At 37.0% G+C, this 20,612-nt stretch overlaps 1 protein-coding gene across 2 annotated transcripts in view; it reads right to left on the bottom strand.

Annotated features, from left to right (window-relative positions):
* The window catches only part of LOC131041517 (disease resistance protein TAO1), a 65,421-nt gene that overhangs the window by 13,923 nt on the left and 30,886 nt on the right, over positions 1–20,612 (bottom strand). Inside the window, exon 1 of one of the 2 annotated variants that reach the window (XM_057974648.2) lies at positions 1,913–2,041. The exons of the other annotated variant lie outside the window; for it this stretch is intronic. The gene's annotated coding sequence lies outside the window, so the exon portion shown is untranslated. Of the gene's footprint in view, positions 1–1,912; positions 2,042–20,612 lie in introns of those variants that run through there. 2 annotated transcript variants of the gene reach the window in all.

Here is a 20,612-nt window from a genome sequence, read left to right as displayed (position 1 = left end):
TATTTTTTATGCACTCTCTCTTTTGAGAGTTGAGCTCCACAAAGATATAAAAGGCTATGGAAAGCAACAAATTGAAATGTAATGGTGTTTCAAGGTTATAGAGTTGTAAAATGTAATGTTTGTGATGTTTGATGTTTAAAATATAGAAAAAATGTTTTTATTTTCATCTCCCCCTTAATCCTTGAGAATTATGCTCATTAATATAAGTTATTTTCTTAACAAATAGAACTACACATCTTTGATCATCATAAATAAGATCTCATATAAAACTATAAATTTCTCTAGAAAAATAATAAAACATATCATAATTTTATAAGTCGAACAAAAATTCTAGTATATCATCAACAAGTCTCATGACTATAACTACAAAATCAAACTTTTAAATATTAACATATAAGTATAGACTTTTTACTGCACTTATCAAAATAAAAAACAAGCAATTAGAAAAAATTAGAAAAAAAAATGCATGAAGAGTTTTTCAACAAAAAAAAGTTACATACAAAAGTAAAATAGCTATTCAAATAAACATAAAGTAAATAATGTAGTAATATAAAATAGTTCTTGAATACGCAAACTATATATTTACTTATGTGTGTGGCTTACATTCAAAAACACATTTAACCTTTCTCTTTCAAGAAAGAGCAATATAATATATGTTTTTTTATTCTTGGATTTTTTTCTTAAGGGAATATGATGTTGCTTTATGTCCTATTATGCAAGATATTAAATATTCAAAGTCAATTCTTATTCTTCAACCTACCTAGAGGAATATCCTCATTAGAACATGAAATGAAAGAAGGCAAAGATGTACAATCACCACAATAAACATGTCAAAATGATTTATTATGTTTACTTGATTTTAGATTTTTTTTTTGTCATATTACAACAATAAAGGCTTCATCAAGTTTTATAAGAATTATATTCCTTCACAAATTATTGCTAATGTTCGATTAGAAGTTTCCAAATTGATTATATTGTTCTTTGACTTAAGTTGTCTATGGGTTTAAGAATTTTCCCAAAAGAATATAACTTGAATTAAAGTTATTTAAGATGATAGTGTAGTTTCAAAAGTTGCACACCCTTGCAATTTCGCACTACATAGTGTTCTCTTTTTATTCATCCAAACTAACATGTTATAGTTAAAAAATTCTAACACCTAAAATCTTGATTTCTGATAATTTTATCTGATGTTTTTAGTCCTCTACATTTGAAATTTTTGGACCAGAGAACTTGGTGTGGATATCTGCACAACACACTAGTGTCTTGTGGAAGTTCAAATTTTGATGGTTATTGAAGCATTATCATCCCATTTATTTTTTTGAAAGTAACACTATCTACATGTAAATGCATTGAAAAAATCAACTTTGACTTTCTATTTTGTAAAAAAAAGCTCAACTTCTCTCATGCATTTGAGTTTTTTATTTTCAAAGAAGCTCTCTTATCCTCATCATGCAACAACCTTTCTCTCACTTTTCATGTTACTTTCTTTAAGCTATTTGATCACCATATTTCTAGGACTATGCAGAACAACAATATTGAAGAGATGGAATTTTTCTTGGAGGTTTCTCATTGTTTCTAGGTGTTTTTTAACTTTATTTTTTTGTTCTATTACTTTCATATATTTTTTATGCTAGAACTTGTAGATTCAAGTTGTTAGCATAGTGTTACTAAATCATTTTATATCTCAAGATATTGCATTTTTAATTTAAAGTGTTACTAAATCATTTTATATCTCAAGATATTGCATTTTTAATTTAAGACAAGAACATTTATCTTTGATATTAAATTCAGAATATAAGTAACCCACCACATGAATGTATTAATCTTGGAAATCAAGTTAATAAAGAATATATAAATTTCTATTGATAACGCTAAATACTTTCTTTCAATAATAATGAAATTAACAACATACCCTATTAAGAATCTTAATCCAGAGGGAGTAGTGGATCTATAGCAGGGTCAATTGCCCACCCAAATATTCCACCTACTGTGTAAAGATGGACCAGTAGGCCAGAAGGGCAAGTGACTACTCCTGGGTTTGGGTCTGGCATGATGAACCGCGCCTACCATCCGCTGTCTCTAGGAAAAATGAAGAACTAATTAAGAAGTCTTATTGTACCATGTTTATGGAAACCACATTTCAAAATACATATTTGATATCGATAACCAGTAACATATATATAAACTTATTAGTCTGCACTTAATATTATCTTGGGAAGTAAAAGGGATCTATAGTGGGGAGATGCTGCCCACCCAAGTAAGTCACCTACTGAATGTTAATGAAGCAGTAGGCCAGGAGGGCACATGACTTCTCCTAGGCTTGGGTTTGGTAGAATTCAGCCACTGCTACCATCCACTGACTCTATGGCATAAGAAAACTGTATTTATGGAACAAAGTATGAGCTAGGGGGCAAGATCCACACCATAGGGGGCCAGAAGGGCATGTGACCGCTTTTGGTTCAATATGGGACGGTTGGGCAAACCTGGTCATGCTTTGACCCCCTAACTTAAATGATTAAACTACCTCTATCGTCCATTGGCTCTCTGGCCAAGATAATGATTAACTGAGGAACAAGGTATGAGCTAGGGGATAAGACCCATGCCATTGGGGGGCAGAAGGGCATGTGACCGCTTTTGGGCTCAATATGGGACAGTTGGGCAAACCTGATTGTATTCTTGTTTCAAATTCTTATAATTGAATAAATTACCCTTATGATCTTGTAAATAATAATTATGGATATGTAAATTATTTATGATTATGTGTTTACTACATGCCCGATGTGTCTTCAACTTCATTGCTCCATTATACATGTATGTTTTGTATGAATAGGATTGCTTAATGCTGTCATATTTTCGGCATAATTACATCATACACCCTCCTAATGTATGCTTCATGTATTCTTTGTATATATACTACTTGTATTCATGTGATTGCTTCATGTCTAATATGGTTTTTTTAACATGTATGCCTTGTGTCTTTATGTGTTGCTTCATGACCGATATGTCTTCAACATGTCCACTCCAAGAGTGTCTTTGTTATATGTGCTTTGTAATCTACATATATTTGTGTATTGCTTCAGGCCCTACATGTCTTATGCACATACTCCGTGCCTCAATGTATTAGTATGCTACTTTGTATTCTATGTGAATGCTCCATGCCTTATGTATATTACTTTATGTTTACATGTGTGCTATTTCATACTTCATGTATATACTTCTGGATTGTGCTACATGTCTGATATGTATTTAACTGAATTGCTTCATGCTTTAAGTGTATTCGCGTGCCTTATGTATGTTTCTCTTAAATGTATATACTCTTCATAATTTGTGGATAGTTATGTGTGTACTGTGTCTTCAATATGCTTGCTCCATTGTATGTTTTATACGGGTACATGCATACTGGTATTGTATAATTATGTGATTGCTCCATGTTTGTCACATTTTCAGCATGACTAGCGTGTGACTTATATCTTGAATATGCCTCACATCATGATTGATATGTTTTCAACATGCATTTTATGTATGCCTTTCTCAAATGCTTCATATCTTAAGTATATATACTCCATGGCTGATATGTTTTCAGAGTGTCCACTCTGCATGCATCCTCGAAGTGCCTTTATCATATATGCTTTCTGGCTTATGTGTGATTGCTTCTTGTCTAATGTGCCTACAACATGTGTGTTTAACATTAGTGCCTTACTCATATCTGCAGATATCTTGTGCGTATGTTTGTGCTTCTTTGTGTATACTCCATGTTGATTCATATCTAATGTGTTTGTCTACTCCATGAGTGTTTATGATTACTATAGACACCTTTATTCAAGAGCACTGTATTTGAGGTCATAGATGTGTGTCATCATAAGATCTTAACATTAAGACATAAGAAATAATGAGGACAAACTTGTTAACCCCCTTAATGAATATGGGGAGTCAATTATACTATGATGAAGGGAAACCCTCAAGGGTCAATTTAACTGATTTACTTGAGGACAAGCAAAACTTGAGAGGGGAAGACTGTCATGCCCCATCCTTGATCGTTATATATATATATATCAATTATTATTATTATTAACTAAAATAATAATTACCAACAAATATTTATTTGAAATTTATATTTTATTAAAAATTATTATTTAATTAATATTTACTAATATTTATTATAAATAATATTCAGATGAAAATAAACTAATGCGGTTGATGATAATCCGTTACCGGCTATCAGTAATAATGAATGGTTACATGTACAAACCCAATTGGGATTAAGGCAGCGATGAAGAGAATGATGGAATGATGCAGGTATGAAAGGACATGGGACGTGTCTTTCACCAAGTGTCTTATCATTCCACAAATAAGATATATAAGGCATTTATAATCTCTCAAAGAGGGGGGAGAGTTTTCAGTATCGGCATACTCTTCAAAAATCAAGCTATGGTAATATTATTGGTTTTCCTTATATCATCACGGCGATTACTAGTTGATGTGAATTATTGAAGATCGATACAAAGTCAAACAAATATTAAAATCAAAATTAAAGAAACAGCATAACTACGTGGCCAAGGGGATATAAGTTTAAACTGTGGAAGACAGATATAAATTATCACCATGGATCAAATCAGATCAGAACCATGATTAAGTTACAGGCAGTAACATCCTTTTTCTTGGGGGTTTGCATGGTGATGTGCTTAATACGTATGTTTAATATATGAAGTCTGATGATGTTTTTATGCAATGGTAATATTAGTATAAACTATGACAGTCATCCTTAATTCCATATGCAGTGGCAGACCAAATCTAACATGCATTACCAGCCACCTAACATATTACTAACAAGTAATGTTTAAGTAGTAGTATTAGTAATTTATATAATAGGTGGTAGTATTACTTAATTTACTTATTTATTTATGTATACATATATTCAAATCAGAGTAAGGAATAATATAACTATTGTAAATATAGATATTGATAATAATAAATGCTAATATAATACCTTACAAATTAGAAATAATTCATATAAATAGTAATTAGTAAATACGTAATGATCTATAAATAAATCAGAGTAAGATTAACTATTTAGTATGGTAAGATAACAAGTACTTGATTGACTAAAGAAAGAAAGAAAGAACATTCCGGATATGATTTATGTTAAGGGAATCTTGACTCTTAATCAAGTTAGTTTATGTCATAAGTACTTTGAAAAAAGATTAATTATGGTTAAAATTGATCAAAACCTAGTAGGGGACATTACATTCTATTATTAAAAACACTACTAATTCACTTTCAAATATCATTAGAAACTATATTTTTATTTTTATTTTTATGCCTATTCCTACCATGCACATGTTGTCTACTATGCCCATGGCCATGATAGCTACATATTCTTGAAATTTCTCTTTTAGCTTATTTGAAAGAACCTTTGGCATCTCTCAACCTCTAGGCTATGCTAATTTTACATGTACAGACTTGTAGGCTTATACTAGCTACATGTATTCTAAATTTATCATGTTCTTAACCATTTAATGGAAAAAAGATTCTGCTAAGAATGATGCTGCATCTTTACCCACAATTTTGAGACTACTTGCCTTTAATGTTGACAAACTACAAATCCATCTTGATACCTTAACTCGCACTCCATCTCAATCACCTCATTGCTCCTTATTATAGATGTAGTCATCTTTCATTACATATTCTTGCTACGCCTCTACTTGTAGGAATTGAGGTGCCTAGTTGTGAGAATTATGATGGGAAAGACAACCCTCAAATGCATGCTTTTTTTTCACTACTACATGCAATTATTTCTTATTTCAAGATTCTTTGTTAGAATATAATATATTTCCATGGTCATTGAAAGACATCACATTGGATTGGTTTCTCACTTCTTGATTTCTCTATAAACACATTTGAATAATTAATATATTGGTTCCTTCAAAATTTCCAAGTGAACATTGGACCACAATTCACATTTATTAACCCTATCCATTTTACTTAGGGACCTACTAGAAATGTAACTAATTTTATATTTATATAGCAATCAATATTTTCATTAATTTTGCATGCACTTCTTTATTCTAATGTACAATGAGTATTCGTCAAAAACTTGCATTATTCATTCAAGGTGGTCTATGTTAAATAGAGATCCATTAAGGAAGCTACTTCTACGAGGTGCAATTATTCCAATTTCATACATAAGAGATTTTGACATGATTTTCCAAAATATTTGGCAACATGCTCAACTCGGTGCAACCATTCAAATTTAGTTGTTGTGAATTTGTCAACTTGCCAAAATTACTTTGGCAATGATGATAGATTTGTACATTGTATTATCTCTAGGTTCTTTAGTGATTGAATATGACAAACTTATTTTGGATGCTTTCTCAATGTATCCTAATTGACATAATTTTGAGATATAGGCATCCATTTCAAATTATTGAAAACTTATTAAGATTAGAAGAAACAACTAAATAGCCAAATCTCTTAACTACAAAAGAGCTTACAACAAATTTTCAACATATTTACATGCAATAAAAAATATATCTTAGTAGACCAATTTTAAAAGAACAATAAAGCAAGATACTTACATTCACATCCGACCAAATCTTCTAAGCTCAAAGCATTGACAAATTCTAATTCTTTTAATGAAATCCACGATAGAAGATTATTCAAACTAGTTCTCTTGAGTCCTTGACATTTCAGTTTGTTCTTGATTAATAAATATACATTACCGACAAAAAATTTCAATCTAAGTGATCAAGGTGCAAGGCTATGCTCTTGTTGGCGTGTGTTTATTATTATCTTCCCTTTCCATTGATAATAATTGTTACCAAATGCATTTTTCATTCCTTACTCATATTGCTTCCTGAAAAATTCAAAATTCAAAATAAGAAATATTTAATAGTTCAATATAACTGGAGGAGCTAGTTCCCATGCCATGATTTATAAAAAGGCACTGGCTTCACCTCTCGAGGGGGGATCTCGATAACATGCTATGTAGACCAAAGTTGCTAAGGTGACTATCAATTTGCAATGTCCCTTCCCAAATATTTCATGTGATCATGCATTCTTATGAAACCATCTTCACCACTTGAACAAGAAATTTATCCAAAAGTGTTTCTCAACCGTGGAATCCATCCCATTTTGGTCCTTCTTATACTTCAATGTACATATTTATCTTCTTTCTAATGAAAAAATAAGTTGTATCCAGGAAGATCTTAACTCATAAAATAAGTTCATATTTTTAGAATAATGGTTGAAAAAATTGGAAGAGAATTTTAAGCCAAATACTTGTATTGATGAATCTTAAAAATTTAGATTCTTATTGAACCATTTTCTTAATATATAAAATTACATATATTTAATCATTATAAATAATGTACTGAGGCATCTTACAACGACAATAAGGATGAAATGTAATGATCTAAATGTGTTAATAAAACACTTAGCTTTTACCTTAAATTTGATAGGCATTTACATATGAAAATATTAATATTTAGTAATAAACATAATAATTCTCAAATAAACAATACATTAAGTTTAAGTCTATATATATAATAAATAAAATAAAATAAAATAACTCCTAATTAATATATCTCATTTTTTAGATAAATCTTTTTACTAATAAACAAGATACTCGAAAATATTATTATTTTTATCCAATATAACTTATCAAAATTTCTAGAGCCGCTAGACGTAGAGGAATGCTTTCGAGAGGTTCCTCTCCTTCAATTTGTCCAGTTCAAAGATGCATCAACAAGCAACAAGGGGGTCAATCTAAGCGCTAAATTGGTGGGGATATCCTCTGGCTCGGGTTCTAGTTTGGCTGCTCCTTCCTCTTCCCATGCTTCAAAGGTTTAAGCAAGGTGCTCGAGCCAATTGCCCTTTGTTTCAGGCTCTTTTAGATTTCATATGTTATAGTTGGAAAGACTATTGGAGATTGCACAAGAAGATTTTGAAGATTTCTTAAAGATTTCTATAGACTTTTACATTATTGTTAAACTCTGGTTTTTAGGCCTTGTTGGCTACAGACCCATTTCTGTAGGTAGATAGAACTGGTTAAAGATAGTTGGTCTTGATTCTATTGAATTGAGATTAGGTTTTGCTTTAAAATTTTGAACTCTTTCTATGTTTATTATCTTCTTAATCTTAATATATATCAGCTTCAAGCTTTTATTGACCAAAAAAAACTTATCAAAATTTCCATAATACAATCAATACTTATAAATAAAATGCAGGAGAATGTGTTGAAGTTTGGTTGGGGTGATGAAGCAGTGGCAAACCTGCTTCCCCCCAAGGATCCATTTTGCCGTAATACAGACCATGTGCCTCAATGGGTATTTCGAGGCGAGCAATGGGTGGATATGGCAGTCCGACAAATGGTTTCTTCTAGTCTTCCTCGCCTTGGTGCTTGCGATGGTAATGAGGGTTTGTCTTGGGGTAAAAATTTCAGGTGAGATTTTTGTGAGTTCCCTTCCTCTAGTTATTTTCGGGGGTTTTTTCGTCAAAGGGGGGATCGGGGCCAACAAATGGGGACCAAGGCTCTTGGTGTTCAGCAAGTTGGCAAGGAACCTAGGGCAAAGTCGGGTGTTCCTTTGCCGAAGGCAATTTTGGGGGAAGCTGCTCGCCCTCTGCCGAACCCTGAAATGTCATTGCAGTCGCACTCTGTTTAGCTTCTAGTTCCCCTGATTGATGCCTCTGATATTGTTCTGGGAAAGAAGGCTCGTGATCTTCAAGCTCTGGCAGTCATTATTCAGGTTTGGGGTGACACCATTCCTCTTTCAAAGCTCCAATGTAAGATCCATTCACACTGGTATGGTACCCTGTATTTTCAAGTTTTATCTGCAAGTTCTTTTATTATTGTGTTCGATTTTGCTGAAGCTAGGGATAAGGCTCTGGATGTTCAATTTTTTTGGCTAGGTAAAAATTTGATTTTTGTGGAAATTTGGAAGCCATTTTTTGAGCCCTCTTGGGTTTCCACTAAACAGGTTCCTTCCTGGTTTAAACTCCCTATGTTGCCCTCTGAATTTGTTGAATCTAATATTTTAAGGAAAATTGGGGACTCTTTTGGCAAGTTTTTATTGTCACATTCTATTTTTGAGGATGGCTATTTTGTGGTCAAAATTTGTGTCTTAGTTGTTGCGAATGACTCTCCTCCTAGAGCTTGTAATATTCGGTCCTCTTTTGGTATATGACGTCAAGGCCTTGTTAGGGATTTGGTGGAGTTTGGTTGTACTTCTGTTGTTATGGATTCACCTTTGTTTTTTGATATGAAGAAGATTAAATTTGCTTCACGAACCCTTGATTCTTCAATTGATAAAAATATTGAATTTTTCTCTTGGAATAAGGTGCAAACAGCTATTAAGAATTCACATATTGCATCTGTTATTCCCCCTCTGGATAAAAATGTTTCAACTGGGCTTAATTCAGATTTAGCTAATTGCTCTGTTCCTTCTCCTGTCGAGGGCTTTGATAAGGTCTCCGGTGTGGATATTGTTAATTGCTTGTCTAATGCTGGTAATTTATCTTTGAATTCTGGGGGTTTGGAGAAAGATAAGAGGGTTGCTAAGGGTACTCCTTTGTCTGTTAGTTTTGCTAATTTGGTTAAGAAGAACGGTGAACTCCCTCAGGAGGTTGATAATTCTATTGTTGTTTCAGATGATTATCTTATTGCTTAGGTGCAAAATATTGTTAGCAATAGTAACATTGCTCTAAACTCTGTTTTAGCTGATAGAGTAATTACCTCAATTTCAGCTGATTTAGGCAAATTGGATAATGACTTAGTTGCTTTCCCTACAAATAACTCTTTTGAATTGCTTAATCTGGAGAGGGCAATGGATTCCATTGAGCTTGGTGGTTTGGATCAAGGCAAGGATAAGGGATCTGTTGATCCTGCACCTTTGGGTTCAATGGTTTACCCTTGATTCAGTCCCCTCTCTCTCTAGCTTCTCCTTTTACTACTCCTGGTAAGAGGGGTCGAAAGCCTAAGCATGTAAAGACTCAGTTGGAAGTTGATGCTGGCATCCAATCAACCCTTCTTTCTTCTTTGGAGTCTTCCAAAAAGAAGCAGTCCAAAAAGCCTTTTAGCCTGCTGGTTACAAGAGCCTTGGCTTCTAAAAGGAGTCTTCATAAGGCGTTTATTGAGGGAAAGGCCTCTCAGAATTCTTTTTGTGAAAAGAGGGGAGCTGATGCCTCCCCTCTGGGCCAATGAAGATTATATCTTGGAATGTTAGGAGCTTAAATGCCCCTAACAAAGGACGCTTGATTAAGTCTCAATTGGACTTAATGAAGTGCGATATTGTGATGGTGCAAGAAACTAAGTTGAATTTATCCTCTGCAGATTTGTTATTTTCCTTCTGGAAATCTTGGAAATTTTGTGCTTCTTCCTCGTTAGGGGCTTCAGGTGGACTTGCTTTTCTTTGGAAAGATTCTAGTGTGGAGTTCTCTTTGGTTGCCTCCTCATCCAATTGGATGCTTGGACTAGTTAAGAGTAGGTTATCAAATACTAAATTCTGGCTTTTTAATGTCTATGGTTCTGTTGGAGTGATGGAAAAAAGGAAACTCTGGGAGAATTTAGCCTTGGTTGCTTCTCCTTTGCTGCATACCTTCTTGATTTTTGGGGGTGATTTTAATGCTATTTCTTGTCTAGATGAGAAGGCTAGGGGGATCATTCCTAATAAGCATATTATTTCAGATTTTTGCCACTTTATCAGTAGCTTGAAGTTAGTTGAATGTAAACCTCTCAATGGTCCTTTCACATGGACCAATATACGAAAAGATTTTTGTCAAATTGCTGAAAGACTGGATCGGTTTTTGGTATCTGAAAATTGGTTTAATTCTGGTCAGGATTTTGTTTCCTCAGTTCTCCCTTTCACTGGTTCAGATCATTTTCCTATAATGTTTTCTATACATGAGGATAGGGCTCTTAGGAAACTTTCTTTCAAGTGTCATGTCCCCATCTTTTTGATGCAATTCCCACATTGCATTTGATGAATAAAGACACTTAAAATTTCTAAGTGTCAAAAGTTAATAAGGAAAAGTAACTTTTATAAAGTTACTTTATAAGCCTAAGTTTCTTTTTTTAATAAAGGCTTATGTTTGAATAAAGTACTATGCGTACCTTTAATAAAGTGGCCCCTTTTTTTGTCAACGCCACCCCTTTGCTCAAATCACTTAAATGACATGGCATGGTGGGACCCTTGCCATGTCATTCTTTAAAAGCCTTTAAGCCTTTAAGCTGCGTGGACCCAAAAGATGCCAAGGAAGATGCCTTTTGAGTTGGATTCCAATGGGATATTCCATTTAGGGTTACGCCACTCTTTGGAAAAGGTTACTAGACATTTTGGAGGAGAGAATTGGTATTATGTTATTATTTTATTTCTGATTTTCTCTGCTTTGCATCAGCAGCAGAAATTGCAGGTGTTTGGAGGACGTAAACCCTCAGATCTGCATTGGTAGTGGAGGTGTACCCACTATTTTGCCCACGTGGGGCAAGGATGTGCCTTGTCTAGACCCATTGGGGGTCAATTTAGCAACAAAACCAGCCCAACAATCACCATTAGGTATGTGTTGTGACCATTTCACACATCGCCCCATCGCAAATGGGGACCCCCTCTTTTTCGCTTGTTTTCGCTTTCGTTTTTAGGGTTTTGTTAGTCCGTTAGTTGTCTGGATTTAGGGCTAAGCCTTAGGGTTTTAAATCTTGCCTTTTCAAGCCAAAATCCAGTCATTTTTTGAGAGCTTTTGAGCTTTCTTTTCTAGAATGCAAATTTTGAATGCAATAAATTCGCCAAAATGGTCTAATTTTCGATTGGAATGTTCATGCAAAGCTTAAACTTGTCTAAATGATGACCGTCAATGTGAATTTTTGTCTGATTGAATATTTTGACCAAATTTTGACTTTTTTGAAGTTTGATCCTGGGCATTGGAATTGATTTGTTTTCGCCTCGTGAAGTGTTAAAATGTGAAAAATCTTGTTATTTTGGCCTGTAGGAGCAAAATCGCTCCTGTCCCTCAGTGAAGGACGGGAGCTCAATTTCAAATATCTCATTGTCCTTGCAGAGTCCAGACGAAGTTTACGTTTGAAGTGATGGAGAACGACAAGATCTTTCCATTGAATATAAATTGAAGATTTTCATGAGCACAGAAAGGCCTCCAGGAAGAAAATCGCTCCTGTCCCTCAGTGAAGGACCGGAGCTACAATTCAAATTTCGCCATGTCCATGCAAGATTTTGATGACTCAGCAATTGGAGGACGTCCGAAGGAAGATACTTTGCCAAATGAATATAATTTGAGATGCAAAAAATGAAGGAAAATGACCTATATTGACTAAATCGCTCCTGTCCCTCTCCAAGGGACCAGGGCGAGGTACCTTGTAGCTCTCGTCCCTCTCCCAGGGACCAGAGCGATTTCCTCCATTTTGCAAAATCCAGACAAGGGTCAAGGCAAGTTTACGTTCAAAAACAAGGGAAAACATGAGATGAACGCATTGAATATAAATTGAAGATTTTTGGGACGCCCATAACAGTGCTAAATGCCTAGTTCGCTCCTGTCCCTCAGGAAGGGACCAGAGCGATTTTTGATATAATTACCTCTTTTTGCAAAATTCCAAACAATGTCAAGGCATGGACGAATGGGGTGAAGAGGGACGAATCCGTTGAATATAAACTTGGAACCTGGCAAAGTGAGGTAGTGGCCACAAGGGAAGGATCGCTCCTGTCCCTCTCCAAGGGACCAGGGCGATACATTGATGATAATACTCCCTACGCAAGTTCAAGGTCGTTCCTCCGAAGTTCAAGGTCGACACAAGTCAAGACAAGGTGGCGAGGGACATTTCAAGGCGTCTTCATCATGCGCAAACACTCAAAGGACGTTAAAATGAAGAAATTGACACCCTATAACATAGATCGCTCCTGTCCCTTGGGAAGGGACCAAGGCGATGTTAGATGCATTGGCCATTTCATGCAAAATTTACGTAAGGACAAGACATTGCAATGTTTTAGAGGGTCCATGGTATGGTAAAAGGATGATAAACAAGAGTTTTGAACGTGAAATGATCATTATTTTGAGCATGGAGACTATATCGCTCCTGTCCCTCTCCAAGGGACCAGGGCGATTTGCTTTGGATTCCTTGTTTTGCTTCAAGATCAAGCTAAGTCAAGACGTCTTAAGATAGCATATGGTCCAAGGCATCGTTTGAAGATAATTTGCAAAAGTGTTGAACGTCCAAACATTGCCAAATAATGTAAAAGCCTCACATCGCTCCTGTCCTTTGGACAAGGACCAGGGCGATATCATCAAAAGCACGCACGTTCCTTCAAAGATCAAAGCGAAGCAAGGTTAGGTAAGGTGAAGGACGACGTTTGAAGGGCATTACAATGAAGATCGAAGTGCAAAGTTGACAAGGTCAAGGAAAGGACATGGATCGCTCCTGTCCCCCTCCAAGGGACAAGGGCGATGATCCCTTTAATACACTCAAAACTTCATGCGAGCAAATGGAATAAACGCAAAAGATACGAACAAAGGATGCTATTCGCCCACAATAAAAAATCGAAGTTAAAAGATGCAAGATAGACATGAAAACAAGAGGATCGCTCCTGTCCTTTGGACAAGGACCAGGGCGATGTGCACTTAAAGGACACCCATATGCGCACACAAGGCGATCAAATTCGAAGGACCATCAAGGTGATCGATTTTCAACGTGGAGATGAAGGAGTTGGACGTAAGAAATGCAAAAGTCAAGACAAAATGGTGAATCGCTCCTGTCCCTCTCCAAGGGACCAGAGCGATGAGGTACGTCCCTTTGTTTTCCAATTTTGGCGCCAAAAAAACAAATTTAAATTTCCTTAAATGCTAAATCGATTAAAAAATTGAAAATCCATTTTTATTTAGCATTTAATATGGCGTTATCTTTTATTAATTATTTTTTGCCTTTATTAAAAATTGAAATTTTCATTTAAAAAGCGCAAGGCATTAATAATTAATTATTTAATTAATATAAAAATCGATTTGAAGCGCCCAATTAGGCAAGTCGGCCTTGTTATTTTATTGCAAATCATTTAAAAAATGGTTTTATTTGTCAAGTCGGCCTAAGAGGTGAAAGGGTATGAGCGCTATTTATAAGGGGAGTGAAACGTTCATTTTTATAATCATTTTTACCTTTCTTCATGCGAATCAAGAAGAGGCGAATATAGTGCGAAGTGTGTTCAAAGGTGGTGCGATTTCAAACCAAAGGTGGCGCTAGTATCATCTTGTGTGGAGTGCGAATTGCGTTGAAGACCAAAGGTGGTGCGAATTTCATTCATCCAAGGGTGGCGCGTAGTTATCAAAAGGTGGTGCGAATTTGAAGACCACACCAAGGGCGAACTTGGAGATCATTTAAGACCACGTCTAAGGCGTTACTTGAAGATCACGTTCTCTCCAGAGGTGGCGAAGTATATTTTGAGGGAATCATATTGAAGATTATCTTATACCTCAAATTTTGCCTAGGCGAATTTTGTTTTTGCATTCTAGAGTTAGCTCTCCATCAAGGTATGGCGATTTAATTGTTATTGCTTTATTCATTCATCGTCATATTTCATTTTTGAATTTTGAAATTTTGAATCTCTTAGCTCAATCGTTGTTTTTTTTTAGGAAATGATAACTCTAGGGACTTATCATGAGGTTTCCTAAAACCTATCTCTCTTATCTACGTTATTTATTGCAAAATCTATTTCTTATAATGAAATGTTGTGTAGGTATGGCGACCCCAAAGGCGGGAACATCCACCAGTCGCTCGGCTCTCATGAAAGAAGATCAGAAGACTGAAGAGGTGGAGACCAAGATCGTGTCCAAGTGGAGCAACATTGGAGATACAAACTTGGGAAACTTTAGCACGAAGAAGTTCCGAGAGGTCCCTTACATCGGCAAGCCATCACCTGTCGCCCGGAGAATAATAGAGAGTGGCATCATTAAGGCGGCCGGTTTTCCTCCAGCTATTCAGTGCCACGAGTTGATGATCGAGTGTGCCCGTCATTACAATCCACAGTCCAGGACAATTGTGTCCAATGAGGGAAACACTTTGGCGTACCTTTCAGAGGAGGCCATAAGTGAAGCCTTCCATCTTCCAGAGCACAGGGACATGATATACAAGAGCATTGAAGGAGCTAGATCAGTGTACGATGACGATCCAGATGCTTGTCTAAGCATCATCAACAAGAACTGGCTACTCAAGAGTCGTCCCCGTCTGAGCAAAGTACCGAACACACCACACCGGATCGATTTCCAAGAGGAGTACAGAGATTTGATCACCATGCTCAACAGAGTTACAGGAGCACCTCATGCCTTCTATTTTGAGAAATGGATGTTTTATTTCATCCAGGTGATTGTTCAAGGGAAGGGTACAATACATTGGGCTAGGATAATTAGCCATTGCTTAGACGTACAGTTGAGAAGACTCAGGGCTACTAAGTCCTTCCACATGAGTTCATACGTCATTTATGCCTTAATCAGGAGCGTTGAGTACGCAGGACTACCTCACAGAGGAGTGATTGGAAGAGGACCCGGCGAGGTCAGAGTTTGTGAATCCTATACCTACTTGCATCATCCACCAGGGAAGAACTACAAGTTAATCAATGATACTTTCACGATGAACATCACCAGGACGTTGCAAGGAGGGATTCACAACAGATTATCTCAGGATGCCCAGGAGTTAATCAAGAGGTACGGTGCTTGGTTCATTCAGTTTCCCAAGTTCACTTACATTAGAGTGTATGGATGTCCTTTACCTCCATATATGTTGCCGAGGTACCCGACAGATAGAATTGTGTTACTTGAAGTAACAAGGCAGTTGGCAGCATATGTGAAGGCATTCAGACACAGACATCAGAATGGAGTTCAGGTACCTATTATTTTGGGTAATTCAGTTGAGGTATGTCCCAATGTCTCAGCCATGGATGACGCAGAGAGGGAGTTAGCCTTGTATCCTTTTTCATCTTTTGCTTGGAGGAATAGTTTTGATCCTCATGGACATTTAGAAGAGACAGTCGGTAGAAGATTTAGACATGAATACCAAATTGAAGATTTTATGATGAATCTCCTAGATGATCTTGAAGTGAAACGCAAGATACATTCTAGATTGCCTTTGGATTTCATCAGGAAATGTAAGATTTACAGAGTAGCCGACCAAGCTCAGGACAACGGCAGGCACATCCAATCTTCATATGATAGAGAAAGTAAAGCAATTAGTTTGAATTGGAATGAGCCCGAGGCCGTGGATTTAGATGATTTGATGGCACCAGTCTTGTCTTGTACTCGCAGATGGGTAGACATTCAACATCAGAAGTTGAGAGAACAAGGCATAGCCATGTCTTTTACTTTGGAAGAAAAGCCAGCCGAAGGTGGAGCCAGTGTTAGTGAAGGCAATCCTAATCCTAGGAATTCAGGTGAAGGTAACCTTCGATGTGCCAGTGAGGGCAATCTCCATCCGAGAGGTTCAAAGAGAAAGGAAAGATCAGAAAAGAAAGAGCCTTCCAAGAAAAAGCAAGGTGCTAACAAAGATCAAACACCAGGTACTTCTTCCAGGCCAGAAGATAGAACAGTTCGAGTGGAAGAATCCATGGAATCGATGGTACAGAATGATAGACAGGAGGAAGAACAGGCACAGCATGTTTCATCCGATGGATCTCTCCAAGACTATGATTTAGATAATGATAATGAAGTAACATCTCCTCCCAGACAAGAAGAAGTAGTACACAAAGAAATTCAAGTTCAAGAGACAAGATCAAATATCCCAGACTGGTTGAAGGAGAGATTGACTAAGGTGATCGTAATTGAGGACGAGGACAGTGCAATCGATCTAGAGAGCCTTGTTGGACGCTCACATATGACAACAGAGAAGAAGAAGGCTACAAAGATGTCCAAGATGATTCGAGATGAGACTGGATCTAGAAAACTGCAGATAGCTACACCGGCAGCAGACAAATATGAGGGTGAGATCCTAGCAGAGGACTATCATATACAGACTATTGAGTTAGGACCATCCACAGCAGAGCAGACTTTAGATGATGCCACCGACACATTTGAGGCATTGAAGGATAAGTTTAGAGAAGAAGTAGAAAAGAATAGAAAGCTTGAGAGAGAGGTCGGTGCATGGAGAACATATTTCAGTCACATCAATGAACCTTTGGGACGTCAGGATCCAGTTAGATCACCATTGCAGGCATTGCCCCTTCAATCAATCAATGAAGCAGAAAGATTCAGGAATATGGTTCAGCGTACATGTAATTGGATGGATAGATCTCACACGGTGGCCATTGAGTTTATTACAAGGATGTCGAAGATCACCCATCAGGCTATCCAAGTTCTTGAGATAATCCACAGATTGATGGCAACAGTAGCTGCATTTGCCCATACCAAGGACGTTGTCATCCCTGTCTTGAGAGTTATAAGACATACATCTAGAAAAATTTTAGCACAAGAGAGGATCTTAGAAGGTGATTCTCACAGCTTGTTTCAGTGGTCAACCTTACTCCATATAAAGAGTGTTCTCTTTGAGGACATCAGCGTTAGATGTGGTCAAGTTGAGGAGGTGATCAATCCGATCCAGGACAGAGTATTTGAGGTACTTCGTACCATTCTTGGCAGGAGGATCGAGGTCGAGACAGATGTGGATTTACAAGAGTTTGAGGATAGAATCACTATCATCTTTCGCAAGGACGCAGATGTTACAGATGAGCAGTATGATCAGATGTATGCTACCATGCTCCTGATTGATAGAACAAAGGAACTTGAACCTACTTGGGACACGGCTCTTCTAGATGCATTTGATCAAGTTATCCACTTAGAAGAGAGTATCAAGAATCTTCCCGAGATTCCAATCACAGAAATCGAAGGAATTGTGACAAAATTCATTGCATATGCTAAGAAGGAAAATTGGAAAGGGAATAAGATTCTAGATGAAAGGTTGTTACAGATGACATGACATCTTATTTCTCATTAGTTGATACCTCCTAGATTTTCGTGCCAAATTTAATATTTGGCTATGTATTTAATATTGTTCAGTAAAAAGGAGGTCATTTGTAATAAACCCTAATTAGGGTTTAGGTGTCATGATCTTGTCCGTTGGTTTGCTTTCGATCTGGACCTTTCATTGTAATTGGGGATGCTATTTATACCCCCATTTTCATTTCATTTGTAATAGTCAGTTAATAGAGAATAGTCAATAGAGAAATAGAGAATAGAGTTGTAAGCAATTTTTATGTTGTAGCAAGATTGAGTCTTGAAGAAAGAAGTTCAAGCAATTGTTGTATATGATGACTTGGAAATCAATAAAATATTGAAGTTATGGTGTTTTGTTGCAAGTTTCTTGAGTTATCTTCATGGTTGTTGGATGTACTTGAATCACGCTCAATCAAAGTAGTTTGTTAATTTGAAAGACTAAGTGTGAGATTTGATATTTGGTAGGATTCGCAATCCAAACCACTAGCTTCTTGCTGATTGTAGGAACGCCTTGTGTGGTCGACTGGAAAACACCTTGAGTCCTTAACCTTCAAGCATTTTCGTATCTAGGATATGTACCTTCGTAGTAGTGTCCTTGGTCTTTGATGCATTGAACATCATTATTACCTTAGAAGATCGCACTAATTTCAGTTGAGTTGTTGTCTTATGGCGAAATTGAAATTGGTTGAGTCTTGCCAAATCTCATCCATGCTAAGTCGTTCATAGGGTTAGGCTAGATTAGACCTCTTAAGCCCTATCTTTTTCCATTTTTTTTGAAAGTTCCTTTTAGATTAGTGAAACCTTCGAACTATTGAATCCGTAAGAAGCCTTGAAGGAAACAGCAAATCACATCATACCACTAAAAGCTTGTCCACACGTGGAGACCCCACTAAAAGAACCTTGGAGTCCACCTAACTGATCCTTTTTGCAGATCTTCAGCAGTTAGAGACTATTTTCTCAAGAGAGGATAAGATGCCTGTCGGTATTTTATTCTGTGTATGATTGTGTACAAAATACACGTCAACAGAATTGGCGCTAGAAGGAGGGCTTCTTTAGTTTCAAAGTTCGAAGTCCGAAGATTTTGAAAAGAGAAAAACATTGCGAACATGATCATGAAGTACGATGGTGTTGCCAGATGAAGGACTGAATCAGGTGGTGCAACCCAATTTGCAAATAGGCAATACCCAGGAAGACATCATTTCCCAATTGAATCAAGTAGCTTGGAACGCAAGGAGAAGCCAAGTCGAATATAACAGAGTTAGAATCATCTTAGAGCAAGAGGAAGATATAGCCGAAGAACATCAAAGGGTCATAGCTAGGAATCTTCGCAATCAGAGGAATCCACAATAATCCTTGCAAGACTTCACGCTGGATCGCATTGGTTCTTTCTCGCCCGAGAAACATCAAAGGTTGTTGAGGTCCACACCAGGCATCAAGGATCTAAGTGAACTTCAGTTTACTTCCAAAGCAAAGCGAGTTAAAAGAGAGGACACTCCCAAAGAGTTCGAACTAAGATTGGAAGAATCTCCTGAGTCATCACAAGTTCTTCAAGAACAAGTCCAAGCGGCGATCCAATCTAGTATCCAAGCAATTTCACAAACAAAAAGCCAAGCTAGTTCATCAAGTTCAGTTTCAAGGAATACAATGGCTCATCGTGCTCCACCTCCACCTCCTCCTCCTCATGTACTTAATGGTGCGACGTGGCTAGTCAACAATCCATCACCGTTGGAATTTGCAGTTTATCATGATATGCCGAAGAATCCAGAACACTTTTGTTCCAAGTTTAATGTTAGTGATTTCCATCGCACAGCAGAAGATCACATCAAGATGTTCGAGGACCTTCTTCGAAACAGACAAATTGAATATGGAGATGTGGCATGTAGGCTTTTTCCCTACTCATTGGGAGAAGAGGCATACTTTTGGTTTATTCATTTGCCTACAGGGTCCATCAGGACTTGGGACGCGATGAAAGATGCATTCATTGCTAAATTTGGCATTCCAACTACACCAGCGGAGTTATATAGACAGTTTGTTGAGGTTCGAAGGAGAGAACATGAACCTATTACCTCCTTCAATGACAGATTTCACCGAGCCTACACAATGCTACGTCCTCCTTATCTTATTGCAGATCCAAGGGAAATTTACTATGGAGCCTTAGATCATCTCACAGCTATGTTCGTAAGGACACATCCAGCTCCGAATGATCTAAATGCGGCATACACAAGAGCCATTGAAGTGAGTAAGCACATGGGACAAAACATCACTGGACCACTACTACACATGGGGTCCGTCGCAGCACCTAACCAGATGCAGGCAGTTGGCACGGCTTTGGCCAACCAAACTCCAGTCATGAATCCAATTCCGCAAGCGACATATCCCAACGTACAGCCGGCGAATCAGTTGGTCCTTCACCCAGGAGCTCCAATTTCTCAAGCCCTACCCGCTCAACCTGTGTACCTGCAAAATGCTACAAATTCGTCAAGGACACAAGAAGAGAAAGATGAAATAAAAGAGCTGATTGAGCAAGTCAAGAAGTTATCAACTGAGGTCACCCATTTGAGGAACCAGAATAATCAACTCCAGAGCATGCAGAGGGCCAACCATGGCCAACACGCGAACAATCAGAATTTCCAAGGGAATAATAATCC

The sequence above is a fragment of the Cryptomeria japonica genome, chromosome 7, assembly GCF_030272615.1.
Source record: "Cryptomeria japonica chromosome 7, Sugi_1.0, whole genome shotgun sequence".
Taxonomy (NCBI): Eukaryota; Viridiplantae; Streptophyta; class Pinopsida; order Cupressales; family Cupressaceae; genus Cryptomeria; species Cryptomeria japonica.
The sequence above is the reverse complement of the archived record's forward strand: the minus strand, read 5'-3'. Positions and strand labels throughout refer to the sequence as shown.